Source organism: Staurois parvus, unplaced genomic scaffold, assembly GCF_062004578.1.
Source record: "Staurois parvus isolate SC_StPar_1 unplaced genomic scaffold, SC_StPar_1.0 ptg000077l, whole genome shotgun sequence".
Classification (NCBI taxonomy): domain Eukaryota; kingdom Metazoa; phylum Chordata; class Amphibia; order Anura; family Ranidae; genus Staurois; species Staurois parvus.
In genome coordinates, this window is record NW_028317873.1 from 2,853,560 (window position 1) to 2,868,247 (window position 14,688).

Consider the following 14,688-nt stretch of genomic DNA (forward strand, 5'->3'; position numbering starts at 1 on the left):
CTTTCCATTGGCACTAGGAATTAATGAGCACCTTTTCAGGACTATTATTGTGCTGATTTGCATGATTTGATCATTTTACAGCGCTGCATTTTTATATGTATATATTCAGTTTGATATGTCTGTCAGTTTTTCAGATGGATTAAGACTGAACCACATGGTATGTCTATGGGCGGGCGGATACAAACTGATGATCATCCGTTTACATCCATGTCTGTTCAGGTCTGTTTTTGTTAAACAGAACAAGGCTGCAACCTTTCTCCTTTTCCTTATAGATGGAGCTGAACAAATATAGACAGATGTAAGCAGATACCATCTATTTATTTCCCTTCCATTCATATCTGTTTTTTAGGGTTCGTTCACACCAGAACACCAAACGAAGATCGCACTCTTTGCTTGATGGTAATGCAGTACCATGCGATCTGGTCGCAGTGCTTTTTAATGGTAGTAAATGCTATACCACTTGTGTGATCCAGTGTGCTTTCAGCCCATTAAAATTAATAGGCTGAAGATTGGACCGCGTTCCTGTGCGATTCAGGCATGAACTGGCCCCAAGGCAAGAAACATTTTTTTATTTATACTTTTGTCACTTCTGATTGGTTTCTGCAACAATTAAAAAAATGGATGCAAAAATGGATATAAACTGGATTCAGACTGAACCACATGGTATGTCTATGGGCGGGCAGATACAAACTGATGATCATCCGTTTACATCCATGTCTGTTCAGGTCTGTTTGATGTCCAAACTGATGTAAACTGACATAATCTAAATCTGTATTCATTGTTTTTTTATTAGCAAAAAAACTTGACTGAGTTGATGATGCCCAGGTGAAAGGACCCTAAGGGTTAGTGTATAGAGGCATTTGAGATGCCTTCACTATGCATTCACAATGACCTCTATGGAGGAATAAAAGCAAAGCACAAACTGATCTCATATACCTGTGTACTTTAGTCCCACTACACACGGTGATACAGCTATTAAATGCATGCATTTGTATATACAGGACTGTGAACAGACCCTCATGCTTATTACATCGACAGATTCATGTCAATTCTTCTAAATTCTTATTTATTCAATTTATTATCATTTATATTGTGGGTCACTTAATTATAATTGTTATTAATTGTGTACAGTCATTTCTTTTTATATTTGTTAAAAAGTTCCTTTTAACTGTCTATGTTTTTTGGAAAGTTTATAATAAATATTGATTATTCATCTTAATATATATTTCATGATACATATTCATACTACTGTAGATATCATGGAAATCAAAAGGTTAAACAAGCCTGTTGTAAAATTGGTCTGTTGGCTTTCTTCTGTTAGATCGAAGCAATATGGAATGTAACAGCGAACACTAGGCTCCTCTGTGCATGGCAACTCTGGATGGACAGGGGTAGGAGATCAATGAAGTCAGTGGACAAGTCAGGTGAGCTGCAGCTTTAGAACTCGCTGTTCCTGATCTGCATAGATTGGATTCAGAGGAGGCATCAGGGGTAACGGACCGCCATTGTCTCCATTAGAAAAAGCTGCAGCTTATCTCACTGTTACATAGTTGCATTACTGTCTTTACTGTGCCCTATTGTGATAATAATACATTTAAAAATAATAGGCTATTTTTAAAAAATGTAAAAAGCCATATACACAATGCGCACAATTCATAAGCACACACATATTAAGCTACACATATTCGGTAACCCCTATAAACCAAATAGCTGTAAAGGTTCCTAATGTATCACCTATTTACAGTTTTTGTAATTTTTATTCTCTTTCATAAGCACACACAATTTTTGGGCTAGCTATATTTGTTTAATAAAATGATTCTAAAGGCAGAAGGTTTTTTTACCTTAACCTCCCTAGCGGTATGATTATTTCAGAATTTTGGTGCTGAAAGCGGTACCATTTTTTTTAATGTAGTTTTTTTTATTGTAGGCCTGTAATTTAGGAATAACTCACTGAAATCTGTCCGAACAAGAGTCTAGTAAACATCCCGGGTATGATAAAACTTGAAACACGAAATCATAAATTATAATTTAATAAATACTCATAAAAAATAATAATATAATAATAATAAATTTAATTAAATAATATAATCAAACCAAAAACACTGAAATTTGAAATATAGCACCAAGTTCGCACATCACTGAGCTCAGTCGCAGAATCATTTTCAGTGTCTGATGACGAATTTCCCCCACGAATCATTATCATTCAATTCTGCAAGTGGTTCTAATTTACTATCGCTGTTCTCTAGCCGGTCTAAAACTGATTTTGACATAAAGGGACGCTTTTTGGACGCCATGGACTTTTCTAAGTTTCCAGGCAGAAAGAACAGTCAAAATGCAGGCAGGGGACAGGACAAAATGTATGTGAAATGGTTTGAAACAGCAATGTTTTGCTATGAAATAATCGTTTTAAAAAAAATTAAATATTTTAAAATTTTCAAATTTGCCACCGGTTCCGGCGCCTGTATGTCCCAACGTCACAGGGACCGGAACACGGAAGCCGGATGCCAGCATCGGCCAGAGGAGATGGCCAGGGACGCTGCAGGGGACGCATCGCAGGAGCGGAGGACAAGGTAAGCGCTGCAGGGACTCCCTGTGCAACGCCGCATGGTAAGCCCGAGTGTAGCTCGGGGTTACCGCTTTTGGTACTGAAACTTTACCCCGAGCTACACTCGGGAATACCGCCAGGGAGGTTAATGAATTTAATGGTTTCAAAAATAAAGTTAAATTCCCGGCATGCCAGGAATGCTATCTGTCACATTTTCTTGTGCAACCAAACTGTCAAACCATCAAATGGCTAGTGTCATACTTGATCACATGTGCAGCACCATGGCAGTTGCAGATCAAACACAGGCTAAGGTAAAAAAAATCTTCTGCATGCAGCTTCCCCCCCTGCTCTCTCACCCCTCATTGGCTCAAGGACCCTTTGGCTCCTGCTGCTGTCATTCACAGCCAGTGACAATGGAATGGAGGGTGGGTAGAGTCCCGCTGAATGTGTCAATAGATGCAAACAACAAGGCTAGAGATCAAGCCTGCACGAGTGCCTACATAGCAAGCGGCTTGCTATGGGGGCCACTCATCGGAAGAAGGGGATCCAGGAGCACCAGCAGGGGACCCGAGAAGAGGAAGATTGGGGCTGCTCTGTGCAAAACCATGGCACAGAGCAGGTAAGTATAACATGTTTATTATTAAAAAAAAAAAGTGATATAGAATCACTTTAACTAAGCGCACACATCTTTTATAATAATTTGAACATTTGGAGATTATATGGTGCTTGTGTCCACTAAAATTCAGTTAAATTTTTTCCAAAAGTATAGATTTCCTTCATTTGTTCAACATTTGTGTGACATACATAATTGGGATTACCAACGATTTATTATTCTACTTTATAAAAAAAATCATTTTGAGGGCTTTAGTAAACTTTTATGTCTGTAAGGTATTAATTTTAACTATTTAATTTTGGTGAATGAAAATGCAAAAACTAGTCCAGCAGCAAATGGATTAAAGGTTCTATGTTTAAATCTAGTGTTTTCAGTGGCCATGGAAGGTATTTGACTTCATCTTATTCGTAAAACTCTTGAACTTGTTTTGTTGTGTGTATGAAGAAATTATTATCCTAGAACAGAGGTCTCCAAACTTTTCAAACAAAGGGCCAGTTTACTGTCCTTCAAAGGGCCGGATTGTGGCCAGTGGGGGTAAAGAATGTCCTGGCCCAGCATTAGTGAAAATAAACATGGGGTACTATTCCTCCCATTAATACCATTAATACCCATCATTGGTATTAATGGGAGGAATAATTCCTCATCATTGGTATCCGTGTAAGAAATAGTGTCCCTTTGTTGGTGTCAGTGGGAGGAATAGTAGCTCATATCATTGGGAGGAATAGTGCCCCAAGGATAAAGGCTAGCAAAGGGCCATTTCCAGCCCTTGGGCCGCAGTTTGGAGACCCCTGTCCTAGAATATAGGAAAATAAGGGAACGGTGTTCACAAACAATATTGTGCACCTTGCACTGTAAAATGTCCTCATATTTCTTGTTCAATATATGACCGGGTTGAGCAATTTTCCTATTCAGTGTCTCCCACTAGATGGATGCTCACACCATTATTTGTCCTACTCCATGTTTAACCTATGGCACTAACAGAAGAGCATTAGAAGAGCATAAAAGAGCTGTGAAAAGTCACATGCCTGAAGACAACAATTATCATGGCAAATAACATACAATTAACATACAGTTATAGTAACTTTTCTAAAACTACTGTTGGACATCAAAATGAAACACATACAGATCGAAGAATCCATGTGAAAATTGATTAAAATGAAATTATGATGGTTTGGGTAATTTTTTTATAAGTTTATAAATGTTGATTTTTTTAAATAAGGATTTAATACAAGACACAAAAAAAGAAAGCAATGTTCCCATGGAATTGTAGTGGCAAAGATCTTAGTAAAGTATGCAAGAATGGTATAAAAACAGTAACATTTATTAGGACATATAAATAAAATAAAAATATTTGATGTAGGGGAGGCTTCCCGCGCTCGGCGCCCCACTGGAGACAAAGGCCGCGCTCCCTGCGGGTGGCCGGAGTGAGGAGGGCGTGCGTTGTTGCCCCGCTGGGCCCGCCATTGCCGGGGCAACCCGAAAGCATCCCGTGCAGCTTTTAAAAGGCCAGTGCGAGACCAGGCTCACTCTCTCTCCCTCCTGTGTTGTCCGCCGCAGCTGTTCCGTTGGGAGGTCCGGGTGGGGACCGGGTCTGCGCAGCCATCCTCGCTGAGTGCTCTGCATGAGACTCTCACAAAAGTCAGAACCATCCCAGGCACAGACCCCGCACCGCCAAGACCCTGCCGAGCCCCTGCAAGCCTGCTGTGCCCCTACCTGCTGAAGCCCGCTGTGCCCCTATCAGCTGATTACTGGGAAGCCGCTGTCCCTGGGAAGCCGCCCCTGTCTGCTGAATGTTGGGCCCTGGGAAGCCGTCCTGTCTGCTGATCACTGGGGGCCCTGGGAAACCGTCCTGTCTGCTGATTGTTGGGTCCCGGTGCACACAGACCACCCGTGTCATGAACTTTCCCTGTTGTGCGCACAGACCACCCTTGTCCTGAACTGTCCCTGTTGTGCGCACAGACCACCCGTGTCCTGAACTGTCCCTGTTGTGCGCACAGACCACCCGTGTCATGATGAACTGTCCCTATTGTGCGCACAGACCACCCGTGTCATGAACTGTCCCTATTGTGCGCTCAGACCACCCGTGTCATGAACTGTCCCTATTGTACGCTCAGACCACCCTTGTCATGAGCTGCTCCTATTGCACGCCCAGACTACCCTTACTTGAACTGCCCCAGGGCGTGCCCAGAGTATAGCTACCTGGGATGCCCCTGAGTGCTTGAGCCATCGCTACCTGCTGAGTCCCCGTGAGCCTGATGTCCCTAGAAAGCTGGGTGGGAGCTGTGCTGAGGTCAGCCCCCCTAGTCAAGGTCCTGCTGAGTCCCTGTGAGCCTGTCGTCCCTAGTACGCTGTGTTGAGGCCAGACTCCACAGCCAAAGTCCCGTTGAGTCCCCGTGAGCCTGATGTTGTCCCTAGTAAGCTGTGTGGGAGCTGTGTTGAGGCCAGAATCCACAGCCAAGGCCCCGTTGAGTCCCCGTGAGCCGATGTTGTCCTCATTAAAAGCTGTGTGGGGGTTGTGCTGAGGTCAGACCCCATTGCCAAGGTCCCGCTGAGTCCCCGTGAGCCCAAGCGGACACCGTGGGTGTCCCTACAAGCCGCATGTCGCAGAGTGCCATGAACTGTCCTGATTGAGTGTCTTTCGTAGTTCAATAAAGCTTTGTGTGTTCCCCATCTTCTTTGTGTGTTCTGTCCTGCCTACGCTTCCGTCACAGGGACTATGATACAATCAATCCCGTATGTATGTTGTCTTTAAATGGCAGCTGGATAGACTTGATAACTCATGTGATGCTAATGGGGTTAGAGCCCCAATAACTAATGGGGGCCAAAATATCATCCCAATTGCTCCAGGCTAAAGGTCGGGGGAACAGAGGGGGATTTCATTAATCCCTTCCTGGGAATTGCAACCTTGATAGGAGTTATTAATATTCACCCCATAGAGAATATCGGTCTAGAGGTGGGGGTAGTTATAACAAACACCAACCTCCAATTAATCAAGTGAAAACCCATTTGCAGCAAAATTATACCCCAAGGGATGAGGGAAATTGGCAACACCCCCCTATAAATAGAGGTTGGGGGAACACCAATTCACAAAAAAGCATACCCACACAGGGGTATAATGTAGTGACATTCAACCGATTCACTCCTTTGGAGGATGACAGGAGACATATGGAACATAGGGTTTTAAGAAATCATCCATCATCCTCTCTGGGTAATTTTAGACAACAGAGGAACCGTTAGTGACGTTGGCAATCATAATCAGGGTATTCATTGAGCTACAACATCGGGACAAAAGAGATGTATAGATGCAAGAGAGGGACCAGAGGGGGGAGGCGTTTACACTCCAAAAAGGAGAATAAATGGTAGTGGTATCATTAACCTTTGTGGTAAAACGTTGACTAAAGAGGAAGAGCATACCCTAAAATTTGCCCCACCTCGTAATTTAAATAAGTTCCAAACCTTTACTGATATCCAGAAATACACACGTAAACTTAATATTAAATGATATCTAACTACTAATCCAGTTAGACATCAGTCTTGTGTCTCTTCATGGTTTGTTCATTCTAAGTTGGCAAATGCTTCATTGTTCAACCCCCCCCCCCCCCCGGTAATACACCCTTTGATATTTCAGTTTTTCGGGACTTAGTCCTCAAAGATCTTGAGTCAGCACGGATCAAGAATATCAAACCGAGTAAAGACATCAGTCTGGGAAAGGAAGAACTTTGTACAAGGAAAGATATAGTTATTCGTCCTGCCGATAAAGGTGGCGCGATTGTTATACAGGATAAAACTGCGTATTATAATGAGTTGGCCAGATTGTTATCGGATGAGGACACCTATATGGGTCTAAGGGGTAACCCTGGATTACAATACAAAAAAGAACTTAGGGTCAAAGTTGAGAGGGGATATAAGGATGGTATTCTGTATAAAAAAGAAAAAGATTTCCTTGTACCTTCTGCTCCAAGGTTAACTGTAATATATTGTTTACCAAAAATACATAAAAGTATGAAGAATCCTCCTGGTAGACCTATTATCAGCAGCATAAATTCAATTACAGCTTGAGCCGGTAAATACATTGATACATTTTTGCAGCCTTTGGTGTCTAAAACACCATCATATTTAAAAGACACAAAATATGTCATCAAAATATTAGGATATATTGATTGGAAGCCGAAATATCTGTTGGTAAGCGCAGACGTGGCTTCTTTGTACACATCAATATCCCATCAATTAGGACTTGAAGCAGTAGAATCATCTCTGGTAAGGATGGATCTATCCTGGAACTGCAGAGAGATTTTGTTATGGATCTTCTGTATTACCCATAACTACTTCTGGTACGGTGGCTCATATTACTTGCAGAGGAAGGGTGTGGCCATGGGGCCTAAATTAGCTCCCAGCATGGCCAACCTCTTCATGGCCAAGTTGGAGGAAGATGTTGTTTTACAGGAACGCAGACCAGAATTGATATTTTGGAAACGTTTTATCGACGATATCCTCTTTATCTGGGAGGGCGCCGTTGGATCTCTTGACTAATTTCTAACCTTCCTCAATGACAATCAAGAGGTGTAGTCTTGACCCATGAGTTCAGTTCAAATTCAGTACATTTCCTTGATTTGACTATATCTATAGTTAATGGTAAATATACAACAAAATCCTCCTGCGCTTAGAAAGGAAGTGTACCCTGACGTAAAGCTGCCAGCACTCTAAACTGATACCCAAACAGTGTATACAAATAATGAAAAATAGTGCAGCGCTTCTCCCAATAATTCAAATGAATAAACAAATATGTGTACATACAAAAATAAACACACAATGCAGTGCCAAAAACAATGTGCCACTAATAATTCAAATAAATATGTGTACATACATAAATAAACACACAATGCAGTGCCAAAAACAATGTGCCACTAATAATTCAAATAAATAAATATGTGTACATACAAAAATAAACACACAATGCAGTGCCAAAAACAATGTGCCAGGGTCACCTAAGTGACCTATAAACGTGATATCCACAACAAAAAACAATGACAAAGACCCTTACGAATAAGGGATACAGAACAAATAAGTGCCAAATGTGAACACACTACAAAACACTAAATAATCTGATAGTCCATAATGAAAAATGAGTGCTTCATATGCTCATGCAACGTGCAAATGGTGTTATTAGATCTGTGACAGTGTCAGCACACTTCTTCCACTGTGGCTACAATGCCTCCTCACCTCCTTCCGGTGACCCCCAAGGGGCCAAAAAGCCTTCAGGATCACCCTGGATCCTTTACAATCCTGGTTGGTACCAATCCACCTGTAGTTGGTCTCCAACAAGTATCCAGGTCACTCAGGTAGGATATTCTGCGGGATAGTAACTCACCAGCAAAGTGAGCAACAAAAGAGAGTCTCCATAGTGCAGTATTTAGTAAAAAAAAAAAAAGGGGGAACATTTCTTCCTTTTTAGTCTATGCATATTGGAATGCTGACAACTACATGTCTGTGGTAGGCTATTGCACCATATTGTTGGTCTCTTTAATACAAGACAAAGGGTTTCCAAAGAACTATGGGTTACTTAAAGATAGCACAATAGTAAAATGGGCTCTGTTGACTAGAGGCTGATTTCAGTAAAGCTGAAATAATGTAAAGTATTTAAGTTATTAAAGTATATTTTGGCTCTGAGGATGAGGGTTTACCCTCGAAATGTGTAAACCAGATCCTGAACGGTGTCTCTTTGGCGTTGGAAGTCTCTGGGTTGAACTAACCACTGTGTCACAAATTAGTGGCTTGATGTGCTGTGAACTTACATGGTTTGTGAATAAATTTTTTTTTTATTTGTAATGCATTATTCATGGCTTAATGCACTAGGCCGGTGCTCCCTCTGCTGTTTGTTTTTCTTGCAGTGCATCTATCCAGACACACAGCCCAGCCCTGCCCTCCTCTCTCTGCTCACGTTTTGACTGACAGCAGCCGGAGCCAATGGCTCGTGCTGCTCTCAGCCAAGCTTTTGAGTGCTGGGAGAGGGGAGAAAAGCTGCTGCAGACGAGCACAGCACTGGACCGAGATCAGGCTCTGCTGAGTATTTAGGAATGCATTAAGGTAAATAACCTTTACAGCTACTGTAAACTGATGACGTATTTCTATTATTTTATACAAAATCTATATATCAAAGCAAATATCCTGTATAGGAACATTTTGATGTTTTTAGCAAATTACTTTTTAAACTGTTTTCCAGCTTGATTTTTTCCAGCATATCTTGTGTAATAGAATTTACATTTGAATTTGACATTATTACCTATTTACTTCAGTAACAAAAATAATCTGAGACATCTTTATAAAGCAGTGAATGTGACATTTGCCAAATTTTAACTGCAGGTGGAGGGATGTTTAATTTGTATCGCCCGATGCCCAGGACATGCAGTTCTGGGTGCTGGGCAAGAAGTTTTGTTCTACATTTAGCCCTGCTGTGGGCTACTCCGGTACTGGCAGAAGCTGAAGACAGGGAAGCCTGGTTTCTAGTCCAGCAGCACAAAACCCTCACTACTCGGCACATGACAGCAGAGGAGAGTGCAGGGCAGTGGTGTTTTTCTTCAGTGCAGTTGCCGTTCTGAGAGAGTACACAGTACATGGACTCCTACCTCCTATAAAACATATTTTTTTATCTCCTAATGTATGGTATTACAGCCTGTCCTAGCCCACACCCCTCTACTGCAGCTAATGATCTTCTGCAATGAAAAGCCAGCACTTTGAGTTTTGCTTCTCTTTCCGAAAGAAGTGCATACATACTTTCCCGACTTCTTCCTATTGGCTGTCAGTCCCAGAACACTGAGCTGCCTCCAGTCCCTGCGGCATACTGCTCAGAGCTCTGGTCCTCTGCTGTTCCTGGAATGGGTGTGCTGCTGTACCCCACTTGTAAGGGACACCTCCTGGAGTTTTCCTGACCAAGTGCACTGTGGTGTGTGACACGCAGCACGTGCAGTACAGTCACAATGGTCACACACAGCATCACCCCCAACCCACTTATCCCAATGTCCCCTCTCTCCCCCACATTAATCTCCAATGTCCCCCTCTCCACTTATCCTCAATGTCCCCCTCCCCCCCACTATAATGTACCCTCTCCTTCACTTATCCCCAGTGTTTCCTCCTCTACCCCTGCTTATCTAAAATGTCCCCCTCTCCACTTATCCCCAATGTTCCTCCTGTCCCTTCACTAATCCCCAATGTCACCCCCCCCCCCCCCCACTTATCCCAAATGTCCCCTTTTCCTTGACTTATCTCCACTATTCCTCCCTCCACTAATCCCCAATGTCTCCCCTCTTCTCCCCACTTATCTAAAATGTCCCCCCCCTCCACTTATCCCCAATGTTCCTCCTGTCCCTCCACTAATCCCCAATGTCCCCCCTCTTCCCCCCCTCACTTATCCCAAGTGCCCCCTCTCCTCCACTTAACCCCAATGTTCCTCCTCTCACTCCACTAATCCCCTATGCCCTCCCCCCACTTATCTAAAATGTCCCCCTCTCCACTTATCCCCAATGTTCCTCCTCTCCCTTCACTAATCGCAATGTCACCCCTCCCCCCCCCCCCCCCCCGTGTCAATTGTGCGCTTAGACACATGGACGCTGACAACCATTTTGTATCATAACCTGCAAATCTCATTCCCCTCCGTCCCCCATCCTCCCTTTTGAATGAAATGTGGTCTGTATGTGAACTGGGGTCACAAGTGCATAGGCACAGCTGAATAAGCTTCATGGTTGTAATCCCTAATTAGCCTGGTTCCAGAATGTCTGACAACCACTTTCCTCTGCCCAGTGGTAAAAGCATAACTCAGTCGGTCACGACCTGTAAGCATGACAGCAGAGGGTGCCATAAAACGTACATCCCACATGAGTAATTTTTTATACAAATTCATAAACTTCAGCAGGAACTGACTACATTGATAGGAAGTATATATTCGGATACGTCATTTTAATACAAGTCACATTACACCTTACATCCCTATGTAGCAACTACAAGAGGGTAGAAAACAATATCTTTTATCCAGCGTGGCAGGATATGCTACCGTCTAGTATCTGTACGTTCGGAATATAATTCTACATATTAATCTGCCAGTTGCTAGGATGCTATCTGTACCTATTGAAGGTTATTGACCATAGTATGAACTGGTAAGGGATTTGGTCATAACCTTGGTCACCGCCTAACACCCATCCCCAAATGAGGCGATTGGCTCTTTGCTTTCAGGAGACACCCCTTTGGGATAATAGAAAAAAGGCTGACATGCCTGGAGAGAAGAGATCTCTCCCTTTTAACATCAGGAACCATCTTTGGGAGAGAGGCAACCTTTTTGTTCGGACGATTGGACTCTGCTCACACCAAGGACTTTTGCAAGGATCCTGCCTTCTGAAACTTCTTTCTTTTCTCTGTTGTTTTATTGTTCTCTTTATATATATATATATATATATATATTTGTTACATCTTTTTCTGTAAATATTTTAATTGCACCATTTTGACCTTTTTAGTAATAAATCCTATTTTCTGAAAAGCGTTGAACTGTTTCTAAAGCTCTTTATGCAAACTAAGAATCCCTGTCTTTGAAGAGTGCTACTGTATGTATAACCCTCTGAATACATCTGTCTGTGGTGGCAGTGTGTATTACAGACGCTTATTCTAATATCATAGTGTTGCTGCTAAGATTTGTGAGTTTCCTCCTTCTCTGTAAAAAGGTGGTGGTGGCAGTGTGAAGGGTTAATTGCGTAATTAACCTGACCCAGTAACAATCGCTCTCAGGCTGCTAGCACATAGATTGTGGTCCAGCGAGCTGGAAAGTCTTTGTGCAGGGCGCAGCTGAGAGTGGCATTGTAACGCAAGTGACAGTGTGGTCCGAGATCGGTTGGTCCTTCGGTCACAAGTTGGTGAGAAGGGCAGGGGTCTCACGCCGCGCACCATCACATATTGGCTGGCAGCGTATGTGGGATAATTCTGCATTAGAGAATTCAGTGCATTGTTAGGAATTAGCTCTGCACTGAAGGATTGTAACCTTTGTGGAAACAGTCCTTAGAGACAAGCGGTGCATATTTTTTTTTTATATATACAGTATAAAGGGACAGCTCCTTCCTATTTCTGCTTTCTATTCTACCTTTTCTTGCAATTATGCCTGGTTTAGCAGAATACAAATGAACAAAAATGAGTTATGTGTTGAGTGTGAAGCAAGAGGAATTGACGCCGATGGCAAAACTCATGAAAATTTGATTCATGACCTACAGGAGTATGATATCCGGGCAGACCAGAACTCAGGGGAACCTGAAAATGAAGGGGTTCCCACCACCTCCAATCCCAGTGGCTCAGATACGGCCTCGCAGTATGGGCATACAGAGACTGACACTGGGGTACCACCGAATGTCACCTCCATGCCACAGCACGAGCAGGCCAGCACCAGAGTGCCTGTAACCAGCAGAGACTCTCCTCAGATGCAGAAAGCCCTGGAACGTATCAAGGAGACGGATCCTTTGGCATACCTGCAGTTCCTTGAATTCCAGGCTGAAAGAGAGGCTGCGGAATGCCAGGCAGCAGCTGACAGAGAGGAATGCCAGACCAAGAGAGAGGCGGTGCAGAGGGAAGCTAATCGTCGGCACGAACTGGAAATGGCTAGGCGGCTCCAGCAGCAGCGACAGGCTCAGAACCTTGGGTCCCTAGAGCACAGGGACGCCTCTCTGGCCGTGGGCCCAGCAGCTAAATTTCCAGTGATGGAAAAGAACAGTGACATTGACATGTATTTACTGTCATTCGAAACCATATGCCCCAAGCACAATGGGTTCAGTACCGGACACCAAGGCTACGAGGCAAGGCCTTGGATGCGTTTGTCAAATTGTCAGCGGAGCAGGACAACAATTATGGAGCTCTAAAGGAAGCAATTATCCGAAGATACCAGCTAACCCCCGAAGTGTACCGGAAGCGGTTTAGGTCCTTGCAAAAGGGACCTGGGGACTCTTATACGGATGTGATAAGTAGCTTATGCATCACATTCCGGCAGTGGACCAGAGGACTGAAAGCTGACTCCTATGATTCCCTGGAGGATCTCATGATACGAGATCAACTACTGCCCCTCTGTCCGGCAGACGTCAAACAGTTTGTATTGGAGAGAGAACCAGCATCTGCCAAAGCTGCAGCAGACCTGGCCAACACCTACAGTCAGGTCCATAAATATTGGGACATCGACACAATTCTAACATTTTTGGCTCTATACACCACCACAATGGATTTGAAATGAAATGAACAAGAACAAGTTTTTCGTGGTCTTCCGAGTCTTTTGGTGTTGCTGAGCTCACCGATGCGTTCCTTCTTTTGTTCCAAACAGTTGTTTTGGCCACACCTAATGTTTTTGCTATCTCTCTGATGGGTTTTGTTTTGTTTTTTTCAGCCTAATGATGGCTTGCTTCACTGATAGCGACAGCTCTTTGGATCTCATCTTGCGAGTTGACAGCAACAGATTCCAAATGCAAATAGCACACTTGAAATGAACTCTGGACCTTTTATCTGCTCATTGTAATTGGGATAATGAGGGAATAACACACACCTGGCCATGGAACAGCTGAGAAGCCAATTGTCCCATTATTTTTGGTCCCTTAACAAGTGGGAGGCACATATGCAAACTGTTGTAATTCCTAGACCGTTCACCTGATTTGGATGTAAATACCCTCAAATTAAAGCTGACAGTCTGCAGTTAAAGCACATCTTGTTCGTTTCATTTCAAATCTATTGTGGTGGTGTATAGAGCCAAAAATGTTAGAATTGTGTCAATGTCCCAATATTTATGGACCTGACTATGTCCACACAAGGGTGTCTGACCACCGCAAGGCTCATCTGAATGGCTGGAAAGGAGGGAAATGACCCATAACAACCCCTCTTATGCCGGTGAGTCAAGCTTCCCATCACCCAACACCTGCAGTACTTGGGGCCAAGCCATTCCTGACTGACAACTGCAGATGTTACACCTGTGGGAAACCCGGACATCTCAGGACGCAGTGCCCTGAGCAGAAGAAGATGACATCACCTGGCCAGCCGGCCCGCAACTCTTCCTCCGTGCTGTTTGTCAGTGGTAAACCTCAAGGAACCAGCACCAACCTACAGCCAGTCATAGTAGACAACCGGACCGTAACTGGTTTCCGTGACACCGGAGCAGAAGTCGCCTTAGTCCGACCAGAGGTGATAGAGGAAAAGGACATCATCCTAGAGAAGTTCCTTACCCTCACCGGAGTGGGGGGGGACCCGTTTTCGCATACCCCATGCCTATTTGTTCATTGATTGGGGTGCAGGAAGGGGGATGAGAGAGGTGGGAGTTTCAGATGAAATCCCCACAGCCGTCCTATTGGGTGCTGATCTAGGCACTCTTATCTCCTACTATGCACCTACTAAGAACACCCCGGATGCCCCCATGGAACTCTCTGGACATACCAAGGTACTGTGTGCAGATGTCGGGGTAATATCTGGGCAACCTGTGGATGGACAGAGGGAGGGGGCTGGGAGTAGAGTGGGGTTACAGAATTCTCCA